The 24803-nt window shown below is 43.3% G+C and overlaps 1 long non-coding RNA gene across 1 annotated transcript in view; it reads right to left on the bottom strand.

Moving 5' to 3' along the window:
• Positions 1 to 1640: 1640 nt before the first annotated feature.
• LOC306797983 overlaps positions 1641 to 24803 on the bottom strand; it is a 70225-nt gene continuing 47062 nt past the window's right edge. The window contains exon 3 of the long non-coding RNA XR_013773254.1: positions 1641 to 1821. This is a non-coding gene — a long non-coding RNA (uncharacterized lncRNA). The remainder of the gene's footprint in view (positions 1822 to 24803) is intronic.

Raw genomic sequence — 24803 nt, 5'->3', positions numbered from 1 at the left:
CATCCACGGGTAGACCGAGTATCTTATTTTACAGCCTTCCTGATGATCCCTGGCACTTTGACACTACGCAAACACAAGTCCCATGTGATCACCTTGGCACCTGCAGGCCGGCTGTGCGTGGGCTCTGGCTCAGCTCGCATTCCCGAGCCTGCAGGCCGAGCGAAGAGCCGTGAGCACAAGCGCAAGGAGCTCCTGAGCAGAGACCCCGTAGGGGCGGTTCTCCCCGGGGGAAAGGAGTCTCCATGCACAGGGAGCGCTCCCGGCTCGCCGGTCCCTGGGGAAGCGCCCCGGCAGCGCAGCCCATACACACAGCGCCATCTACTGCCAGCGGGTCCCACAGCCGCGTATTCTGGGAGCAGAGAGCGGCAGCAGAAATGCTCTCCAGTGCGCTTACACCCACTGCCGAGCCTCAACAACACGCGGGGTTGTGGCAGCCTCCCTGCTGGAGAACGCCGGAATCCTGCTGCAAACCTACTCCTTTCCCTGCACATCAATCTCCCGCCAGCAGATTGATATTTTCTTAGATTTGTCTGTGATTTAAAAATACCTCCCCAGTCCACGTGTTTGGCCTTGTAGAACATTTACCAGACCGAGGTGCAGGGTAAGGTCCTGTTTTCCTAAGAAACTGGACAAACCTAAAGGGCAGACCTGGCTCTGAAAGGCCATCAGCCTGTGCAGGCTGCAGTTGGCTTGTGAGCAGGACCCTGAGTGGGCAATTTTTATGGACACACAGGTGGGTTTGCTCCATGCGTCTTGATGCATTAAATAATGAATGACTTCATCTAAGCAACAGTTTAGACTCCTGTGTCATGCCTGATGACAGTGACTTGGTTTGCAGGATGTTTTCTGTTTGGTACAGCATGATGGCAGATAATCCTCTGGGCCAGCTGCCCCAGCCACATCCATTTGTTCCCATCAGCAGGAAGCTGACCCAGTGTTCCATGGTCAGAGCTTTGGATGCTCAGTTAAGTGATACACAAGCTTTTAGCAGAGGAAAGTCTGCACACAGAGACTTTTTATTTTAAAAACAAAATTCATTTGAAAGGTTTCTCCAGTATGCACAGCTCCCCATAAGACAGCCCTGCCTTCTCTATAACCCCCAAAATACTCTCCACCATTGAAGACCCAGGCAGGAAATCTGCGTTTCTACCTCACAAGGTCCCGTGGTTTGTGTTTTGTGCATACTCTGTCCTATTTAAAACCAATAGAAGTTCCCAAGGTGGGCTCAGAGAAAAGCTTGGCAGGTTTGTGTTGAGCCCTGGCACTCACAAAGCTCCAGTCATGCAGCTTGTTTGGGAGCAACACCTGCCTTTGCACAGCCTCCTCCCCATGAAATTTGTATTTCCAGAATTTCCTTGTTCCCAGGTCCTCAGGAGCACACCTGCTCACTGTGAGGGATGCCTGGTTGCACTCCTTGAAATGAAATGATCCAAGAAGTGGATGATGTTGGGTTTTGTAGATGTTGGCTCCTGTGGTGATCTTTGTACACAGGTGCCAAAACAGATGGTGCAGGGCTGCTCACCCCGGGCAGGGGAAGGAGCAGCTAGAGACACTGATAATCCCATCCCTGCCTGCTGAGGAAAAGAGGAGCCATTCCATTTTTCACAGTTTCTTTACCACCACCTCCCTCTCTCACCTTACTTTCTCACAGCTCATCTCCAGCATGAGGCCACTGTGAGGAGATGAGGAATAAGCACTTTGGAAGAAGCTCAGCCAGTGCCGGTGGATTGCCATTGCTTCTCCATTTCATGCTTGCAGCCTGAAGTTTCCAGTATCAGCTTGTAGTGACCATGGCCAGGAGAGTCTGTGTGCCTCCTGAGTCTCAAGATAAAAAAAAGAAAAGAAAGCAACATAGAATCATGGAATGGATTGGAAGGATCTCGAAGACCATCTGGATCCAACTCTCCTGCCATGGGCAGGGACACCTTCCACTATCCCAGATTGCTCCAAGCCCCGTCCAACCTGGCCTTGAACACTTCCAGGGATCCAGGGGCAGCCACAGCTTCTCTGGGCTATCTGTGCCAGGGCCTTCCCACCCTCACAGGGAAGAATTGCTTCTTGATTTAAACCTGTCCTCTGTGGGTTTGAAGCCACTGGCCCTTGTAGAAAGTCCCTGTCCAGTTCTTTTGCGGCCCCTCTAGGCACTGGAAGACTGACCACTCATCACAATGTCACAAACAATGCCAGGACTGAAATGTGCAGCAGGTATAATCTCTAAGCCAACTGATATATCATTAGAGGTTACTTGGTCACTGTAGTGGGGAAATAAACCTCTGAGATGGTTTTTAAACCCTCCTGGCAGAAAACAGCCTGGTCTCTCCCCCTCCTCCCCCCAAAAAAAGTGTTTTTGACAAAGGTGAGAATGTTCTCTGAATCTCTGTGGCACCTCTCCCTGCTGCCACCTCTGGATGCCTGGGAGAGGAGGAGTGATTGTCCCTCTTGGACAGAGGCACTGAGGGATGCCTGAGCTCAGAGAATAACTGTGAGGAATTGCTTGAGCCTTTGCCTTCTCAGCCATGTCCCCACTTCTCAGGGCTTCAGGATGAATTTCACAGAGTGGCTGGTGCTTCCCTACATAAGCTGTAGGATGATCTCCTGCTTTTCCTTACACTCACTTTTTTTTTTCCTCTGGTCTTAGTCGGATTTGAAGGTACTTGAGCAACTTGGAAACCAAAAGTCAGTGAAAAATTTCCCAAAGCCAGGGCTATTTTTGTGCAATTCCACCACTTTTTGGGCAGCCTCTGAGTTGACACATGCCTGCTAACAGTCCTGGCAATCCTGCTCCAAGGGCTTGAGAGCAGCTTTGATTCTTTCCATTAATGGTCTGTTCAGAGCTACACCCTCCAGCTACCACATCTCTTGCAGGCATAAACCCTGACATTCAGCATTTAGCACTGCTTTATTTAAAGAGGGGGGATTGTTCTTCCTCTTCCCTCTCTCCCTCAGTTAATAAGTCTCTGGTGATTTTATCTCCATTTTTATCTGCTGCAAACCCCTGGGTCCTTGCTGTATTTCCCCAGCCAGCAGCACTGCTATCAGTGCCAAATATTTCAAGCTGTCAGGACATTACTGAACCAAAATTCCTTGAAGCCACTGACTGGTAGCCTAGAGGTGAAGCATTTAACTATATTGCATTGGGGTTAATGACTCTGATGGCCCCTGCATTAGCTTATTACTGGTGGCCAGTTGCTGCTGGTGGCAGTGTGGGGACATCACAGAGTCCATCCTGGAGAGACTCCACCTTCCATCTCCTGCCCCTCACCATGACTTGCCATTTCACTCCAGATTCCTTAGGATTTTCCTGAAAATGTGATCTGCCTTGCATTTTTTCATATTTCTCAGTTTGTCCCTAGTAGGAGAAGGGGTGGGGTCAGGTCTGTTTTTAGCGTATTTTTCCTTTGGTTTTTAAAGTTTATTTAAACTGACTCACATTTAATTGTCCTAAGGTAAACAGATGAATCACCCAGGGGGGGATACACCTCCAAAGGTGAGGGTTCAAAGCAAGTTTTTTTACTTTCTTTCTTTTCCTTGGGCTTAAATAAGGAAAACTGGGTTGGTTGGAAAATAAAACTATTTTATTTGGGAGTTCAGCAGACAGTGACTCAGATTTTTTAGTTTCCTGAACTTTTTTACTTTTATATAAGTAAGACCCTTGATAAACAGGTATTGAGCCCACACCTGTCATGGAAAGAGCAGCGGGAGTTCAGCACAGTGTGGTAACAGAAGCTCTCTTGTTCTGCCTCTGGAATTAACTGCTTGGCTACAGGGAGATCCTTGATAACTCCTAATTTGAGCCCTTCAGACCAAGTGTGCTGCAGGGCCTCTTTTTTCCCCTTTTGGAAAGATCATAATCAGCCAATGAGAAAACATTATTTAAACAAACAAACAAACAAACAAACAAACAAAAGAAAACAACCCAAAAAACTGAAGAAGAAAAGAGCCACAAGTTAAATTCTGCTTCTGGAAAATGTAGTCCCTTGAAATCCCTCGACAACTTGTTACTGAATTTTTCTCTCCTATTAAAACCCATTCCCGGTAAAGGGTTGCTATTTCCGACCCTGCTTGTCTGTGTGGGATGTGTCTCCTGCTCTGTGTTGATAGTGTTGGCTGCAGAGCTGCTGGCTGGTGTGGGGTGAGGTTGTCAGAAAACAGACTGTACATTTGTATTTCCCAGCATTTCCACTTTGATCTGGTTTTCAGGCCCAGAGCTATCTCAGGTTATGCTAACAGCACCTGTAGCCCTGCACGAAACACCTTGCTCAGCTGAGTTCTTGTGTTGATCCCTTCCCTCCTGTCAGTAATTGAGAGAAAAAAGACCAGAGAAGGGCTTTGGAAACACAAGGCTGTAGAAAGTCACATCACAGGAAGAGTGATGGAGAGAAGAGATTTGAAGCTTTCCTTCACCAAGCCAGACAGCTTGAGGACCATCACATGATCTGGTCAGAGATTGCTGAGCAGAAAGGACAAACTGAGTATTTCTGAGCCCCCATCCGGCTCTAGGATGAGTGACAAGGTTCTTTGGCTGTGCTCACTAGATCATGAATCCATCATTTTCTGGTAGAACATGAAGGACACCTGCTTCCCTCTTGTTTTCCAGCAAAAGAGAGGCCCCCAAAGTTCCTCTGATTCGGGGAACTGAGGTGCATCACTCTGCAGGCAGTTGAATACAGCAGGGTTTTCCCACAAGTTCCTGATTTGCAAGTGCTTTGAACTTCCCTGTCTGTAAAATATGGAGGATAACAATACTTCCACTAGATCCCTCTGAGATATTCAACTACCATGGTCGTGCTTCGATTGGACACATTTCTCTATGCAAAAATGTAAGGAAATAGTAATTTTTTTTTCACTGCATTTCTCTTGATAAATATGAGAGTTCTGAAATCAGAAACAAAAGGGAGAAAAACCACATTTCAAAATAATCCAAACTATTAATTTAAATGGAATGATGCTCATCAGTCATAACCAGTCATCAGTCATCAGCATAACCAACAATATATTTCACTATTTTCTTTCACATGTTTAATGACCAGCTTTTTTCTTTGGTTTGCTAGGAATATTTAAATGTGAACTGACAGAGGAGAGAACTGGTGAAAAAGAAGCAGAAGTAACCCAAAGAGCAACTCCTGCTTCATTTTGGTGACACTTGGTGAATGAGAGACTAAAAAAAATGATTGGAAGAACCCATTCCTGCTTTTCATTACCATTTGGGTTGCAGTGTAACAGTACTTTATAACCAAAAGTTTTCTCCAATTTGACCTAAAAATGATATAGTGAACTTGAGGGCTGATTTCATTTGTCAGGTCTCTGAGCATCTACAAACACTGTATGAGTCCAGGAGACTGGACCTTTGGTGTGGTAAGAGTCTGACCATTCCTGTGCTCTTTTGTCCCCCTTTGCTCACCCTGAATGCCTGCAGCACTTTCTGCAGCACAGTCTGATCTCAGAAAGATTACTTTCAAAATTAGTTTATAAATGTAGAGATTAGGAATCCAGTTTAGGGGAGCAAGGTTTGAAAATATGGTCCCCAAACCCCCAGGGGTTTATTTACCCACTGTGCCTGGCTTTCACAAAAGCCGGATTTGGGCAGCCCCAGGTGCCTACAGCCAGTGACAGGGGTGGAAACTCTCAGCAACAGTTGCTTTGAATGCTCTGCAAAGGCTACAGTGTTTAGTACTGAATCCATTAACCTCTCTTTGGCTGTGATGTGAAGCCCAGCTGCTGCCTCCCTGGAAAAAACTCCCAACAATTTCCATATTTCATCCTCATGCCCTTTTGGGTTGCTCAAAGCAACCCCCAAAGCCACCATGTTTTGCACCTGAAAGGAATCTCTTGGTTCCAGACCCACTAAATATCCCCCACAAAATCTGTTCCTGTTTGTTTTGCACTTGTTTGCTGTCTCAAACCATCTTAACCAGAGCCATGGGAGGCCTTGGCTATCCTCACACAGAAAGCCTTGGTCTCCACAGGAACACCTTCTCCTTGTCATGCTGCCATTCCAGCCTCCAGAGGAAGCACAAACCTACGGCCAAGTTCTCTCAACTTTTTGGAAATCAAAGGGAGCACTCAGCAGCATGGGCTCTGTTTGTATTTACACGGAAGTTCCCGCAGCCTCCGTGGGCTTTTCCCTCTTGTTCTCCCTCTTTTCTTTCCAGCAGTGGCTGTGTACTTGGGAGCTCTGAGCTGCTCTGTGTATTTCTTTAGTTCTGCCTCTATTAGCAGCTTCCGTCCGCCCTTGCAGCCCCGAGCACACGGAGCTGGCAGCGAGGAGATCAAACAAACACAGCTGCTCCCGTGTCCCTCCCGAGCCCGTGGCGGCCGCGCTGCAGGTGGAAGCAGATGGCTTTGAGGTCGAGGTGTAAATACCCATAATTAGCCATGAATTACATTTAATACCCGTGACAGGGTCTGGTGGGAAACAGGTGGGGCAGACAGCTCAAAGATGCATACTGGAAAAAAATGTTCCTTACTCAACTTGATCTCAAGCCCATGGAAGTGCGTGGAAAGAAACCCCCAGGGTTGTGATTAGGCTTTGGACAGGGCTCTGTGCAAAACCAATTGGAAAAGCTGCATATACAGGATGGACTGGCAATTTTAGCAGCCTCCCCCTTGGCAGGGAGAGTTAAAGAAGAAAGCATGGAGGGGATCAAAAAGGAGAGAAGAAGAAGAACAGCAAATCAAAACACAACTGGAGGGCGGGAGGAAAAGCAGAGGAATGGTAATTTATATCTTCATTTCAAAGATACTCATATGTTCTATTCTGACACACCTTGCAGAGAGCACCAAAACAGTGTGGGGCTGCCAGAAATAAATGTTATGTTGCCCTTACCTTCTGAGTTCTTCTTTTCTCGTTTTTCTGGAGAGTTATTTCAGATATTTCTTTCAACCTGACCTTTGAGCAGCTTGGAAGATTTACTGGGTGCCTCAAACGCAGTCATTTTTGCAAACCTGATGTGTAGCATTAGCTATAGGAGAGTGTTCCCAGTGATGTGCAAATAGGTCAAGGCCAAAAGTGAACCAATAAGGTAACCAAACAGGAATGCAAACTGAATGGAGCCCTTTATGCAAAGGTGAAGGGTTCATTTTTTTTCCAGAATTATGAAATATTGAAAAGCTTGTGTCAGAGCCCCCCTACTCAAAACCTTTGATAAGCAAAGATGTTTTTAAAGCTACTCAAACTTCACTGCATTTGTCCTTGCACCTCTAAAAATGTTGGTCTTGGAAACTCACCTGTAAGTACAAATACAGGGTGGAAAACAACTTCACTGTAACACACAAAATCCTAAGTAAAACTGGAATTCATGTTTGTGTGATATGGTTTCAGACTCACCAATGTTGTCATATCTAACTGATTTTGGTGGGGTTTTTGGTGTACTCTGTCCCTACTCTCCTGCCTTTCCACACTCCTATGGCATATGTGGGGAAAATCCTCACCTGATGAAGGTTTACTTTCTGCTTTTGACACCTACTGAAAATCTAACCAAATCTCCTTAATGGAAACTAAACAGCAGCCAGGGAGACCCACACTCACAGGTTTGCCTCAAGCAATATTCAGGATGAATTCACAATTTTTCTTTCCAACATGACTCATACCTGTGAATTTATTTCTCATTTTTTCATGACCAGAGTGCCATGTTTTTCACTTAACAGTCAGGCAAATCCTTCCTGGAAGTTTGTGTTGATATTTAAATCCCTTTGATTTCTTTCATTCTGACACTTAACAGCTACAGTGATTCAATCAAGAAATAGAAGCAACACCCAGTGACCCAAACAACTGAAAATATACCACCAGAGAGTCAAAAGAAACAAGAAGAGATACATGGAGTGAAACACTTTTTCCCCCCTCTCATTTAAAATGATCCAATAATTTCAAGGCAATGCCAAAAATGGGAAAATGAAAATCTAGTCAGAAGCAGCTCTGAAACTACAAGGCTGAATAACTTGATGAAGTATTTATAACCAGTCCTCTCTTGCCTGCCCCTATGGAAAAACACCAAAGTGAAAACAAGTTAAAGCCATATCACACCCTCCTGCAACTGTGCCACTACCACAGATACTGTCTCCAGTCATAAATGAAGATCCTTGTGTGCTCCAGCAAGTTCCCCACTCACTGAGAACATCTAATTCCCATTAAAAAGCTAATTTCAGACATGTGGTTAAATGGTGTTGCCTTAACTGTGGTCAACATACATCCATTTAATTCCATTTTAATATTGAGGGTTTTTTCTGCTAAATAGGTCAGTGACAGAGATGCCGAAGTCTTTCACTGGTTTGTAAAATATTCCCACCATTCCTGGTGGACCCTGCAGCATCTACATCTGGGCTGTGGCTTGCAGTGAATCAACACCTCAGCACAGCGAATGCAGAGCTACCTTGAGCAGTGAGACCCTGGCTGTAACCTGGCTGCCATTTACATCTTCCATGTGACAAAAGATCCTTGTTTTAGCATTGCTAAATGCTGACACTCCCAGCCTTCCTCACCCTGGAGCTGCTCTGCCTTGGTGACCATGGGTTGAATCCCCACTGGAGAGGCAGTGCTGGGTACCTGCCCCACTGAGAAGTTGCTCTTTAGGGGAAACTTGCCTGGCCAGTGGCAGGGATGTGAAAATAAGCAGTTGCTGAAAGGCACCAACACTGCATTAACACCAAACAAAGAACTGAAGATTTCCATGACCAACCTTCTCATGGCTTTTAGTCATACCCTGAGCCAGGGAACAGAGACACTTGTGATAATTAAAGCAAAAAGGTCTTTTTGAACCTTAAAAGATTTGAGTTTGGCTGAACTGGAATTTTAGAAAAAGGTTCACATGGGTTTTTATTTCCCCCAAGCCAGTTTATCCACCTTTCCTTTTTCAGACAGGCTTAGATTTTAATCCTCAATACCTGTGAAGCTATTTATGCTAGTTTGTGTTGTTGTTTGTTTCCAATTAACTTTTAATTCATTTTTGGGTCTCAGCAGGATATTTATTTTTCAAAATGCTGGGTGTAACCATTCATATAAACAAATCTGCCTCACTCATTTTTCTCCTTTTGATGTTGATTTCCATTATTTTTAGCCCATGTGGGATGGGAGACTTTCCTACATGTCCTGGAAACTCTGTATGAAAATAGATACCCAGTGGCTTCAATTCTCATTTGACAACTGATTAATTGATCAGCCTGAAAAGCTTAGCACAATTAGATTAAAATAATTTCTTTTAAACCAGATAAGAACATATGCAGAGCGTGACCACTTTCACCTATCTGTGCACATATTTTTCATTTCATTAGAAACTCTAAATCTTCAATGTTTCAGCCTAAATGGATCATCATTTGAGAATATGTGGGTTTTGTAGGTTTTCACTAATACTTACCTCATAATTTTTAAAGAAACACTGTCATTTTCTACAGGAGAATCACAACAACAGCATTAACAAAGAATATCTCATTTTTCAACCTGCTGTGTTTTGTACACAACTTTCTAGCCCATCAAACATAGGCTAGAAATAGAGGAAAAACCCACAAGGTGCCTGGGTTTTTTTTTAGTGTCTCCATTATCTTATGCTGGGAGTCTGGTCCATTGATTGACAGAACTGCAGTACAAGGCACTGACTGCACTGAGGAACAGATTAGTTGAGACAGAAAAATAAGAAAATTAGCCAGGCAGGTTGTTTTTTTTAAATACCCATAAATTCAGTATCCCTGGGTACAGATTCTCCTTAGTTTTTATGCAACCAAACTGTCAGAACAGAAAGGAATGAATGCCAGGAAAAAACACTGGTCTTTTTTTGCATGATTTCAGGTGTTCCCCATTTCAAACTGCTGAAGGTGAGACAAAAGGTGCAGGGGGTGGTGTAAAGGCTTGATCTGAACTCAGAGCAGGCAGCAGAGCTATGGGTGCACAGTGAAAAGGAAGCCTTAAAAACCTTCTGCCTCCTTACAGGGGTGTTTAAGAGCTCACATAACCCTCAGCCAGCCTTTAGGAAATCTAGGGACAGAAGAAAGTCCCATGAGGTCTGCAGTAAAAGTTGGAGGTGTGATCCTCTGCTGGGATGCAGAGCAGGAAGAAATCCCTCTGTAGCCTCACAGCAAACTGCTCCATGGCCCACCTCCGACCCTCTGAGGAGGCCCTGCCTCAATGGCACAATTGAGACCCATTTATTAGGGAGAAAAGTGTACATGACTTGTACAAAGTGATTGGAGATTTACACACACATAGAAGCCAGCAGAGATTAATTACTGCTCGGTCTGAACTTCATAAATGCAAGGCAGCACAGGAGCCCTGAGTTTCATTATTTCTATTTACTTACTAGCTGGCTTTTTAATACCAATTAAGAGCCAAATGGCAGTTGAATGAAAAAAAAAAAAGAATATAAAAATATTGGAAATAGAGACACATACACTTTCAGCTACCCAGAGACCTCTTTTCTACCATGAGCAGTCCCAGGCCATAGCAGACCTGACTCTAATTCACACTGAGAATTTTCTTCAGCTGAAGGATGACTTGCCCTGCCTGCAAGTAAATACTTGGTATCCAGAGGTGAAGGGTGGTTGGTAGATTTGCCCAACTCTGCTGTGATACAGATGATAAAGCCCTGACTCCAGGAAACAAAGTTTCAGTGCAGTCAAATCAGAAGGGATGCTGAGTCCCTAAAACTCTGCCTTTCTTTGAATGTTTAAGTGGTATGTGTGTATCACTTCCCCAAAAGCACTGACACAGTGCTCCTCTACCCACGGGAAGGGAGAAGGCTCCATGTCTGAGCCACAGGGAAGCAGATGGCTTCAGCTTTTACAAAGGCACTCACACCCAGGCCTAGTCCTCCCACAGAAAGAAAACCAAAAACCAAAACAGCAGGAGAGCTAAAACCAGCACATAAGATATTGTTCTCATCCAGATTTGTCCAGGTCCTTTATACCCAAGACCAAAACCAACAACTTTTCATCACTCACAGGTACAAGCCTCTGTTAGCCCCTCATTCCCTGCTGGCTGGGCTTGCAGGCACAGTGCTGTGCCCCAGGCATGGAGTGCTGGGCTGAAACACGTTTAGCACTCCATCATGGCCCAGTCATACACACTAATCCCCCTCCTTCCCTTCAGGAACACAAAAGGGACAGCACATTGATGAAAGTGCCATTCATGTCTACTCCACAGCCCTTCTGGAGTGCTGAAGCAGATGTCTTCTGGGAGAGAGAATGAGACCCACAGATTCCAAGTCCTCAAATCCCTAGGCTTTAAAAGGACAATGGTTCCGGCTTGTGGCACTCAGGGAATTCAACAGTTGTGGTGAAGAAGGGAGGAGTGCAGTGTGTCTGTTTATTTGCTTTCTGGCTACTTGAATGGCTCTGCCATTTTCCCAAGGGTTGAAAGGACGATGCTATCATAAAGCTGACTGTGAAGGCATACAAATTTCATATGCACTGGAGAATGAAAGATTTGCTTCCAAACATTGGGTGCATTTCCAAACTCCCCACTCCTCCTAAGTGTGGTCAGGAAACCTCCTAAGAGTCGACTCCACTTTAAATGGTCTGAATCCAGTTGGGCCACAAACACCATGAGAAGAAAGTTTCTCATGCCACAATGAAGAATTTTTCCCATGTAGACAAGGCCTTAATTAATCTTTAAAGTGTTCCAGTTTTAATTTTAGGTCACAGTTGGGGCTGGTTCTTACCATGGCTCCTGTCCAGCAAAGCTCTTAAGCACATGCCTAATTCTAAGCATTTAAAGTAGCCTCGTTAACTCCTATGGGATTGCTCACATGCTCAAAACTATGCAGATGTTTAAACTTCTGCTGGATGGGGGCCTGCCCCCAAACTTGACTGTCCTCCTGGAGTCACAACAACAACACGGCGTAAGAGAAATGCTCCCGAACCGACCTTCAAAGTCCTGTCTGAAGCCATACTGGAAGGGCCAGACAGCTGGCAGGCTTTGCAATATTTCTTCACCACAGTATAAATTACCTCTGATTTGCTTAATGACTGTTTGGAATCAGGATGTCTCAGCCCTGCTAATACAATGCCCCATGGGCAATAATCCTTTTTTTTTTGAGGAGAGTCATAGGCAAAGCACATTTTCAGCAGAATAAACCACTTCACACAGCTGTAGGTGAACTATGTGCTGTGTAAGTACCCTGGCCCCCATGAAGATCCCAAAGTATATTTAAGGAGTGTGGTTTATTTCTCAGCAAAACCCAACATTTCTTAATGAGGATGTATCAGCCAAACATTGATTAACTGGGCTTTTAACAGCTTATTCAAAGAGGTTGAATTTAATTAGCCCTTGTCAAAGTAAGAAGAATTAGAATTAAGCTGGTTTATAACTCAATTCTCCTGGCTGGAGGACAAAATGAAAATGAAAGAAATAATTTTTAAGGTAATTATTAGAAATGTGATTAAGTGCTACTGTCATGTTTGCTTGACAGGGATTCAAATATAAATTTTGTTTTAAAACTCAGAAATATGGAAAAAGCAACTGGAGAAATGCTGAAATCCCTGATTTGTCATGTTGGCATTGCTGTAACCCCATTGTCTGACTGGCTGCATTAAAGAGGATTATGACCAGTTAATGTGAAGTTCAGATAGAATCCTCTTTGCTTAGAGGTATGCCCAGTGATGTGCAAGAGATGCCATTTCAAAATTCGCTTTTTATCACCTACACAAACCTCCCTTTCCCATTTCTGTAGCCTAACAAAGTTGCCTATCCCAACATTCCTGCCCTGTGCAATATGAAATATCTACCCAAAATCTAAATAAGGCATATTTTTCAATTAGTGTTCTTTCCTAAAGTAGATTTGGAGATTTTAGCCACTGAACCTTTCTAAAGCAAAAAACTGATTTAAAAGGACGTCTGAGAAGCTGGAGAGCTCTGAGTAGGAGTCCTTTCCCATTCTGAAGTGCCATTTCTGAGGACCTGCTGAAGGGCTGACCAGTTCATGGAAGCTGATGGATATCACTGACTCTCATTTTAGAGAACAATTCCCTTCCACTTGCTCTCACTTTCAGCTAAGGCTCCAATACACAAGTTGCTGCCCCACTTCCTTCTCTTGGCTTCTCTGAATGCCCATCCAAAGGTATCTGCTGCTAAACTGTGAAGCCTCCTGATGTTCCTGGCACTATCTTGAGGCTGCACAGCGCCGGCAGAACTTTTCCTGATCAATCACAGCATGCCGAAGATGTGTACACAATAAAATACAAGTGTATTGCATAGTCCCCAAATGCATCTTGGGACTTGGAAACTTAATCTGGGATGGTTTTTCTGATGAGAATATTTTGTTCTTCTTCATGTCTATCCCTTCAGCCTTGGATCAATTTGGGAAAAAGTGTTTCAAAATGTAGTGTCGGAAATGCTGCTGAAGAGAGGTTCTAATAAAAAAAAAAATCTGTGCACTCAAACACAGTAGCATCAGGGAGCAACAAGTGAGAAAGAGAAATCCAGAGGAGTAGAGATGCTCCAAAACACCACAGTTAAAATAGGACAGGATCTGGAGTCTAGGACTGCAGGGAGAAGAGGAAATACCTAAAGTATTTCTGGGAAAACAGCCACTGGAACCAAAGTGTTTCCACTTGCAGGGGCCCCCAGGGCTGGTGGAACACGCTCACATGGTGCTGAGCGAAACCTGGACAACTGAGAGGCTGAACCCTGCAAAAAGGAACTGGAAGGTGTAACATTCCAGAGACAGGTCCTGTTTTCAAATGATTTATGGTTATTGCTATATATGCCTAATTGAGAGGGCCACATGATCCTAGATGAAGGAAAAGTCTCTGCAGATCTCCTTACCAGGGCTAGAAAACCACCACCACTATTTATTTAATCCTTCTCATCTCCAATGAAATACAAGTACAGTGACTTCCAAGAAACACATGTGATCTGTCTTGGAGGAACAATAAAGGAACCAGTCTGATGGTTTATCGGGATTCACCAGATGGTTCTGATGTGGAATTGGCCCCTTCCAGCTTCTCCAGCCTCAGGCAGAGGACAGGGAAGCTGTGACCAAAAAGCCAGAGAGTTACGTGCTCTCCTCCCAGGAACACCAAGTAATGCAAAACGGCTTCGGTGAGCAAATCCCCAGCTGTGCACAGAAGAGCCCACATTGCAAAACAGGACACTGCGGAGCATCAGTGCAAAAGCTGAGGTAATGAAGGGATGTGGTGAAGCTCTGACACAAGAAGCTGCACAGCTGCACCAGTGCTTGAGCTAATTATTCCTAATTAGGGTAGGCATGGAGCCACAGTGTAACATGTTTGGAATAAAGCAAATGGTCCTGCACAGGCCCACGAGGTGCCAGGTATGTCTGGCTGGTTTTGGGTCAGGTAAAAGAGAGGAGCTTTCTTTCAACTGGTGCTGTGCAGCTTGGAGTTAATTGTACAGTGGGAGTTTGTCTCTACTAAGTGGCCAACAAGCAAAAAAGAAGGGATGCATGCTAAAAACTCCAATCAGCAGCTGTGAATTACAGAACCACAATTCCAGCTCCATCCGGGACTCTTACTGTCAATTAGGTCATGTGGAAGCCCTGGTTGGAATTACAGCCCCTCATTCAACACTTGCCCAGCTTTACTCTGTTATTATCATATTACTGCTACTTTTATATTATCTGGAGATCAGCATTTGGGAGCTATGCCCTTATACCCCCCAGCAGCTGCTTCAAGCCATGACAAAATCTGCTGTTGCCTTCACAATGGCTGCCACCTCTTCCTCCTCCCGTTCTTCCAGGAGCAATGGAAATGCATCCCCTGCCTAACACCTACTCCAGTCTCCTTCCAGCACTCTCATGTGTTAGTTTTCTCACTCTTTAGTCCTCTACCAGGAACAGAGCTTGTCTTCTGGAGCTTTGTTTATCTCAGACCAAGGGAGATACCAGAGCAGTAAATGGGTGTCCTGGATACATTTGCACAGTTTATCTCTTTCCACATGTAAATATTCATGAGGCAATTCCTAACCTCATGGAAGCTACTGATAAATATCCCCTTGCTTCACTGTGAGATCCGAAGCTGTGGTGCTCTCCTGGCAGCTCCTGAGCCCAGGTATTTGAAGGCTAATCCATCCCCACAGGGCCATGACCACAAAGCAACACCCACAGCCAGAGGAATATTCTATAAGATCTTCAGCATTGGGTGTTATTGGCAGGGATGGTTGGAAGAGTGATTTATAACATGAAATACTGCATTTACCAGTTGCTTTTATGTATATGTATGCATATTTACATATATATATATTTACACACATATATATTTACATATATACACATATATGGCATACAAAGTGATATTAGTTGGTTGAATCCACTTGACACTTTAATATATTTATAAGGAGTCAACAATAATGTACCAAAACATGTAGCTAGTTAAGCAATTCCCATAATTACTTTTCATAGAATAGGAATTTGTAATGTCTGCTTAAGTTTCTCCCACAAGAGAAATATTTCTTGATTGTTGTTGGTTTCATTTGATTTTTTGACTTCTGAAAAGTGTCCCATTTCAGCTGATTTTTAAAATTTTAGTCTAGGATCCCAGAAGCATGAAGACATGTTTGGGTTTGTGACATAAAGAATCACTGAGGTCAAAAGGTTTTTCTTTTCCATTTTAAGTAAATAGTTTTCCTCTACTAAAAATGAAAATTTATGTGAATAAATAATGAGGCCAGTATCTTTCAGATATTGAATTAAAACAGTATGATTAAATCCTAGGGAAAATGCTTCACACCAACCCCAAAGGATGTGAAGCAGTAGCAGAAGCAAGAAAAGCTTTGTGGCTTCTTCCTTTGCATGGATGTGGTTCTCCAGTGCAGACTAATCCTGTAATTTTGGAGGAGGAATTTCCATGGCAATTTTCCATGGGAATCTTTATCTCCTCTGAGATTCTGCAGACACACTGGCTGGTGATTTAGGGTGCAAAGATGGGAGCAAGAAAGGATTGCTGCAGAACAACCACAGGACCATTGATGGCATTGTCCTAATGTCCCAAGGGTCCAGGCCCTGGCCTTTCAATCTGAAAGGGGTTTTCCTCTGCACAAGCCTTATTAACCATGTAGCACCAATCAGCCATAGCAAATTACTTCAGCAGTCAGCTCCTGGGAATCTGGGCTGGGCACAGGGGCAGTAGGGGCTCAGCTGCCAAAAATGCCTCATTCCCCAACTATGCTATGCACCTGGGATTGCTGACAATAAGGAATTACATTGGTCAGACACTAAGGATGAGTGTCTAAGACACTAAGGATAAGCTGGAGGACTTCTGCTGAGGAGGGCCTAAGGGGAAGCTGCAGAGGAAAGACCTACAGTGGCATAAGGAGACAGACGAGGCCCTGAAAGAATAAGAGATGCAGAGAATGACCCCCAACCCCTGAGGGACCATTTGAATTGGATAAACACCCAGTTCTGTTCTGAAGAACAAGAAACAATCTATACCAATTGCCATGCTTGTAATTCCTAAGCAAATGCACGCTCACAGCCAAAAAGGTTTATCCTTGTCCTGCTCACAGCTTGTGTCTGAAGGTAAATCTGTGTTCTAGCACCTGTACCATTGGTTTAGTCACCTCCTGTAACCAGATGATTACATCTACACTTCGCTTTTCCCAAAGTAACCATTTTTCCCAAGTGTTTCTTTTGGACAATCTATTTGAAGGGCTGATTGTCGTCCATAACCTTGCAGCACTTCCTAAAAGCTAAGACTATTTTCTCCTGGGAAAATGCTCACTTGAAGTTTCTCCCTTTCCTCTGTGCTTCTGTCCTTCAATCCTGAGAGCCAGAGAGATGCCCAAGCTTTGGCATTTCCATTCCTGGTGATCTCCTGGCCATGGTCACCAAGACCCTTCACAAGGGGTGTGCTTACATGGTCACTATTCTGTATGAGAGCAAAAATGAACTTGGAGGAGGATCAGGGCTGGACCAGCAGCCAGACATGCACCCCTCAGTGGGATTTTCATGACACTAAACACCAAGTAGTAGAAAATTGATAAAACTCAAGCACTAGAATTATGAATTCTAAAACTGACAACTTTTACAACCAATCCCTGCTTCCCTGCCTCCATCTGCTTAATTTATTTTAATCAAGGACTTCATAACACATGAAAACCTCAAAAATATAATTGCAGTTAAATAATATGCCAGTAAAAACATATTTCAGCAGGGTATAAGCAATCAGATTCCTGATCCAGGAGCCTTGTCCAGTCTGCTACAGAGGCAGTTTATTGCAGGAGGGACAATATCACCTATTTGCTTTTGTGTAGCTCACATTTGCAAGCCAGCCAAGAACTTTCTGGGTAAATGAATAAGAAATCTTTAAGTCAGATATTTATCTTCAAAAACTTACCCTTAATAAATCTCAATAATAATTATTGTAGTCATTTCACTATGAATTTTCTGGGCAGCAGATTAACATCAAACTGAAGTGGTGTGTTTCTATCTGGTTTAGTACCTATCTCATTAGTACCCTGTATTAATGTAGTAGCCCACGCACTACTGCTTCCTTATAAGCACGTTTGTCAGGTCACAAACGTGCTGGCAAAGGCTTTATTAAACCCTTCTATATATTCAGTGAGGATCTCTAAAAATGAATTAAAAATCTCTTTTTCCTACCCTTAGGAAGACTCTTGCTCCCTATCATTTGCCATCAAGGTTATAATTAAGACACTGGCTGCTGTGGCCTGTATACATAATTGCAATATATGATCAAGGATTGTAAGCACCAGGATAAATGCATTATCACACTGTCTAATTATCGTGTTATCTGACTGACAGGAGGCTGTTTTATCTCTTTCTAGGGATGAAGGACGTATCTGACAGACACCAGGACTTTGCTTTGATGTCAGGTTTGTATACCAAAGAATCAAAGAGTCAAACCCTTTCCAAAATGGTTCCAGTGTGGTTTAATCCCTCCAGACAATCCCCTCCTCGCTGCCAGAGCCTGCTTTGAAGTGGCACAGCGCAGCGCAGGCTGCTGGAGCTCATTCCTCAGAGCTGCAGTGCCCCACGTGCCGAGCAGAAGGCCCGTGCCCCCCGTGTCCCACAGCCACCCCCTCGTTCCCCAGATCACAGGGGGAGAGGGGATGTGGTGGGGCTGAAGTGCCACCCCCAGCTCGTCCTGGGGCTGGCTCTTCCTGCTTTGGGTCCTGCTCACGCTCAGCATTTCCTACGGGGCACAGCCACCCCTGGTCATGGTGCCAAGCACCCAAGCAAGGGCATGGCCAGGATCTCCTCCGCCACTGGGACCTCCCTGGCCCAGCTGAGAACTAACAAACAAGTAACCCCAGCCCTTGGCTGTGCAGGAATATAGAGTTCCCATCCCTCCCCCCTTTCCATCCCTGCATGACCCAGCCATGCACCACCAAAGCATTTCTCCATCGCGTTAGTGATAACAGCCAGAGCTGTGAAATGTCAGAGTAATTCGGGAAGGCTGGGAATGGAGGAGGCTGCAAAGGGAGCCAATTGTGGGACAGGGAAGGCTGAAACAGGCTAAAAGGGAGGGAGGAGCACAGAAGTGTCAGCCTTGAAAGAACAGGTAAAAGTGTCCCCTTCCTGCACATTCCCAGTGGAGCGAGACCTGGTACCCCACCATTCCTGCCCCTCCCCTGCAGAGCACATTGCTGCTCAGGGCTGCTTATCTCCCCAGTGACTGACTCCTGCTATACTTCAGGCACTCGAGTGCCTCAAGTCCAAGGCACAAAGGTTAATTTTGTCCCCCTGTTCATTGTGACATAACCCCTAATTGCATTATCCATTTTTCTATAAGTGGGTTATTCCTGGGCCAACTGATTGCCATTTCAGCCTGCTGTGCCCAAACCAACCCAACATCCCTGTTGGGTCTCAAAGACTGCTGCATCAACAAATATTTCAGAAATGGTTTCCATCATTTGAGGAACTGTATAATTAAGATAAGATAATGAACCAGATTTGTACTATATCTAGCTTTTTCTTTTAAAAAGCCAGGACTCTGGAAATAGCTTCTAATAATTTCTGTGGTATAGGAATGAGTAGATAGTTCAGTTGTCAGGTTTTTGGGGGGTTTTATTTGGTTGATTTCATTCTCCTTAGCACATTCTTCACACACCCTTTGGCCATTTATCAATCATGGTAGAGAAGGATGAATCTTGTGGAGTTCCAAAATGTCTAAGTCGGAAGCTCTTAACTTCACAAACAAAATATTTGTCCAGTATGGGGTTTATTTATATATATACATATTGCAAATTTCCAGGCTTTGAAAAATAAAATGAATTGACTTTCCTTGTGGCATGTCTAAGAGCCCACACTGCCACACTGGTCAAGCCTTCACCTCCCTGCCTCTCCCAGGCAGAGAAATCCTTTTCTAGAAGTAGGAACAAGGAACTGTTTCAGCAGTGGGGGCACCTTCTCAGATGAAGAAGATAAATCCCCTCACACCCTCCTGGCAACCCTTCAGGATAGATATGATCTTTTTTTCTGAGTTTCAGATCAGATTTCAGAAGTGCTTCTACTCCCCTGCTATTTTTAATTTTTTTTTTTGTTTTGTTTTGTTTTTTGGGGGGGGGGTTTGGTTTTTTTTTAGCAATCTAACTTCTAACCCCTTCCTATGTTTTTTTGGGTTTTTTTACATGGAGAGCTATCAGTATCCTTCACTTTGTACTGCCATGCTTAATGTCCCTCTAAGGATTGCCTTTCTCCTGGAATGTAGGCAAAAGATTTCCATTCTTTATACTACCACAGCTGATTTCTGATTGTTCCATGACAAAGACCCGGAGGTCTGGGTGCCTAATTCAGACCACTGGGAGCAAAGCAATCAAGCATCTTTATGGACCTGACTCAGTGTTTGTGATACAGCAGCAGCAGCAAAAACAGGCATGGAAAAGGTGAAGTCACAGAAAAAAAACCCTCATGGATCTGCCTACTGTGAGTGCTCTTAACCCAATACAATAATTTCCCTGCCTTATAGATAAAACCTAAATAACTCTGAAATTTCAATGCCATAAAAGTACACTTTCCATTACTTTTAAAGTGCATTTGTGAAACCTGGGCTTGAGAAACTCTATTAAGGTTGCAAATACTTTACTGTCCCTTGTAGTTTTAGTAATAAAATACATTTTGACAAAATTTATGCTGTTTGAGTTTTCATGTAGGATCTTGTCTTTCAAAGTCGCTGGATGTAAAAGGGGCAATAATCAACACACATAAATACATAACATAAATGCATGTATGTCCACATACTGATGAAGAGGTTATTATTTGATAAACTTGAACTGTCTTTATTGTGGTATGACCTGCAAATGTGGCTGCTTTTACAAGATTTTTGGTTACTTTGTGATAGGAATCTTTTGTCCATTCTTCCTGCCTGCCTTCTGGAAGTCCTGGCTGCAATGCAGCATCAGAGATACATTTTAATTTCAATTAAAGTGAGTATTGTGATGTGATAACATGAAGAACAAGTCCTTTAAGTAGCTCGGACTGATGAACTCCCAAAAGCTTCAATGAAGGTTTTATGGGAAATCATATCACTCAATGAATTGTGACACTGGAACAATGCAAGGCCAACTTTATCCAACATGAGAGAAACCTAGAACACTTATCAGCCACAGCTCATGTGAGAATTCATACACTCTTATACACACACTGTGTATTTTACTCCATTGGGAGACCCTTTGGCTTCAGCTCAACTATTTGCAGAACTAATTTCTATACTAAGGTCAAAACCTCCAAAGTCTCCTTATGCTAGAGATGCCCCAAATTTTCTTACTGACATTTTCCTTCTTCTCTCTAGAAATAGCTTTTCCATAGGAATGCTTTCCCTCTGTTTAACGTCAGGCATAATAATGTGTTTGGATTTTTTAGTTAATAAAAAGCAAGCACAAAATTAAATAAATCAGGTTTTAAGGAAAGAAAAAGAAGAAAATCCACTGAAAACATCTAACAGAAAATAATTAGTTTTTGGAGGGGAACTGCTCTATTCAGTCTATTCAGCCTTAGTAAGTGTGGAAATAGCCACTTAAATCGTTTTAGTCATGGGCTCGAGAATGTTATACCAAGCATCTGGACCCATTGCTAAGCAAGTACTAACAAGACACAGTTACCTAAATAAATCAACAGATGATCAGCTTCATCTAGAGCTCTCCCAGCTTGTTGGGAGATTGTTCAGTTGGCATCAAAGACTACAGGAGTCTTTATTTATTTTCACTAAGGCTGAGTTTTTCTTTTTTTATTTTCTGCATGAGGTAAGGCATCTCTGCACTGCTGAAAAAGCACCTCCTGTGCCTTCAGGCCTTTATCTGACTCCAGCAGTGTGGACAAAAGAGGGCAGAAAACAAACATTTCAGTTACCAAGGCAGAGGTGATTGAAGGGTTTTCTGTGTCAGAGGTATCCTACTTATTTAAATCCACTTGAATAAGAGGGATTCAATGAGTGACATCTAGAGGTAATTCCTTAAGATGACTGGGCAACTGGTGGCTGAGGCACAGGTACCTACCCCGAGTCACTGAGGTCTCACTTGCCAGCACAGGCAGTGCTTGGACACACCGTGGGGAGTTCAACTCAATGCATAAGCACAGACTTGAACAAGGAGGCCAGCACAAAAAAATTTTAGAGGGAAATTATTTTCTGTAGAACTTCCCACCCAATGTTTCAAAAGCTTAAATGAAAACTTTCCATCCAAATCAAAAATGAAACCACTTTTCCCTGCAGAGCACTTAAGTATCTCTTTCCTCATTCTGCTCTGCTGGTATAAAACCTCTGGCTAGATCTCATCTCCCAAACTACCACGTTTCTTCTCTTTCCCACACAATATATGGGAAAAACCTCGTAAATAAAGGGTAGGAAGGAGGGTTGAAACACCTGGTTTCAACCCACAAAGGATGGCAAGATAGCATACAAGAGATTATGGTATCATATAAATATAATATAAACAGGACTTCAATCGAGTCACAAATTCCATCTTCTCATTTTGTTTCATGGAAAATGGGGGTCAAAAATATTACGCCACCTCTAATTTGAAATTTCCAGGACCTTCTACTTTAGGAGACCTCCAAGAGAGCTGCAGAGGGACATTTTACAATGACATGTAGTCATCAGACAAGAGGGAAAGGCTTTAAACTGATAGAGGGCAGGTGCAGATCAGATAACAAGAAGAAATTCTTTACTGTGACTGTGGTAAGGCCCTGGAGCAGTTTGGCCAGAGAACGTGGATGGCCCATTCCTGTCAGTGTTCAAGGCCAGGGTGGATGGGGCTTGGACCAACATGGTCTGTGGAAGGTGTCCCTGCCCATGGCAGGGGTGGAACTGGATGGTCTTTAAGGTCCCTTCCAACACAAACCATTCTGTAATTTCCATCCTTATGATTTTTGGGATCCAAGTAGTGCAGGCAGAAGCAACTTCCATGTCTGACTGCCTGCCCATGGAGAATCTGACCTCCTGGCATGAGAGCAACTGTGTCAAGCTGAGCTCCTCCAGGTGACACTGCTGGGCTGTTCCTCAGAGAACTCAGACCAGGCTGTTACAGAGCAGAGCAGCAACCTGTGCCCACCTGTCTGGAGACCCTTTCCCTTGGCTACCCTATGTATATATACATTCATTGTCTTACAGCTTCTGTCCAGGAAGAGGTTTTGGTAGTATTAGGAAGGCTGACACGTCCTGATTCCTTCTCATCATTTAAGATGAGAAGAAATATGGATGTAGCAGAACTTCATTCAGAAGTTTTGTCCTATTTGCAGGAAAAGCAGGCTCTGAGCACACATCCAGCCAAGGATAACGAGATAATGCAATATGGGAAATGGTACCGGTCACTCTGCTTGAGCTCTGGCCACTTGGGACATCGCTAACTAGAAGGAGTTTAGAGAGGGAAAGGCTCAAGCTAAAAGAAACTACTACAAAGTGAGGGATACAAATGAACCATGACTGTGTTGCACAATGCTGGAGACACGAGCTGCTCTGCGCAGGAACAGAAAAGAGCCAAACAGATAATGGAGTCCCTGCCTCCAGACCTATGGATACATTGCGAGCATTACGGAATCGGCTGGGGTGTGCCTGATAGCTGGAATGCTCTGGAGAGCAGGTAGCTCTTCAGCAGTTAATCTTTCTTTTTCATCATCTGCATTCACCTGGCATGTTTGGACACATGTACCTGGTTTCTGTGCCATCAGGGAGCTCAGCCGTAGTTCACCTCTATCACATACCTGAAAAATGGTAGGTCTCTTCTTGTTTGCTCACTTTGGAAGGATTCAAGGTACCTAAAGAAAGCCTTTAATCTGTCATTTAAAATCTTACTCTGGTTTAATTCGTAAGGAATAATGTTATTTTCATAGTGTGCCAAAAGCACTGTTGGCAACAGTGAGGCAATTATTTATGTGGGTTATCAGTTCACAGAGCTGATTAAGTAACTTGAAATATGATGATAATGGCTTCCAGTAATGGCTCCATATCAAAAGGATAATAAATATTATTTGCTGCTCTTTCTTAAAAGAAATGGGATATATTTCAGTCCTGTTGAAACAAAAGCAAAACTCCTATTGTTCTTTGGAAGAGTCTCCCAATAGCTCTAATTTCACATCATGTCTACTTCAATATGTTCGGTTTTTGTTGCATAAAGTCATGAATGATAAATTGAATATTATAGATACATCTGGATAACTGATGTTAAATCCTAATCGGCTTTCAGAGCCCTGGAGTGACCTCTCCATGGTAGTGACTCAGTTTTTATTCCACGGGAAGGTACAGAGAGCCAGCTCTGTATCCCTTTGTTTAGCATTATCCACATAACATCACACCCTAACTTGTAGACATATTTTAGAAAATATTCAAAAATTCCTTCCCACTGTATTTTACCAAAGGAAACTAGATCCAGATTTTCTTATGATGGGGTTTGGTGAACTGGGGTTGATAAATGAACCAGCTTTGCCACTAGTAACATTTCTTATGATGATTCATAGTTTTGTCCATCTCAAATTACTCTGACCTGCCTTAAACCCACCAAGTGCCCAGTTATGAAATCTCTGCTCTCAGTGAGGGATACTCATCAGCTCATTTCTTTAATTATAGCATGAATAACACAGATCCCATTCAGAACTGACACTGATGTGAAGATTTGGATCACTTGTCAATGGCTCAGTTGTTGCATTATTAGATCATGGTGAGTAATTAGAAACAAATACAAATCTGGTTTAATTTAGAGCTATAGGTATAAAGAAATATATTAATTTTAGAACTTTCAAGAATGATTTGCAAAGACACTTTGGATGTGAAACCTTTCTCAAAAGTATCTAATCAATGAAAAAAGGAAGTACAGGATCTTCTTCAGGATAGAGGGGAGACTGTTACAAAAGCAAGAGCTCTTGTACTTCAAGGAGAGCTCTGAGCTGCTGTCAGCTGCTTTGAATGAGAGCCTGGAGGCTTTATGAACATTTCAGCTCATAACATGATGCCTACAGATCAAAACAGAGTTAAGTAAAAAAAAAAAAAAAGAGAAGACTGTAAGTCCTGCATGAGGTGTTTGATCTTCAATTATGTTAAAGAGTAAGATCTGAATGAAGTCACAGTATTGCAAAGCAGGTTGTTTATTTATAATAAAAATATATTTTCCAAAGAGGCAAATATGTTGCCAGTACCTGTAGAGAACAGACTTTTTAGTTTTAGCCTAAAGATCTATTTTGTACTTTTTAATGAAGAAGAATCCTGTTCCCATTACTTTTGAAGATGCCCCATCTATTAATAGTTTTCCATACATCTTCCCATTGATCAGTTTGGATTCTAGTTCTTGCCTCTTTGTGCTTAATTTCAGTGAGTGTCTGCTGAATTGGAGCTGATGATGTTTAAAGGAGAATACAGGGCTGAGATGTAAAACTGATTCACAGAACACAAAGCTGAAGGCAGTTACCTCTGAA

Source organism: Erithacus rubecula (assembly GCF_903797595.1).
Source record: "Erithacus rubecula genome assembly, chromosome: 2".
NCBI lineage: Eukaryota > Metazoa > Chordata > Aves > Passeriformes > Muscicapidae > Erithacus > Erithacus rubecula.
This window is presented reverse-complemented; position numbering and strand designations above follow the sequence as displayed.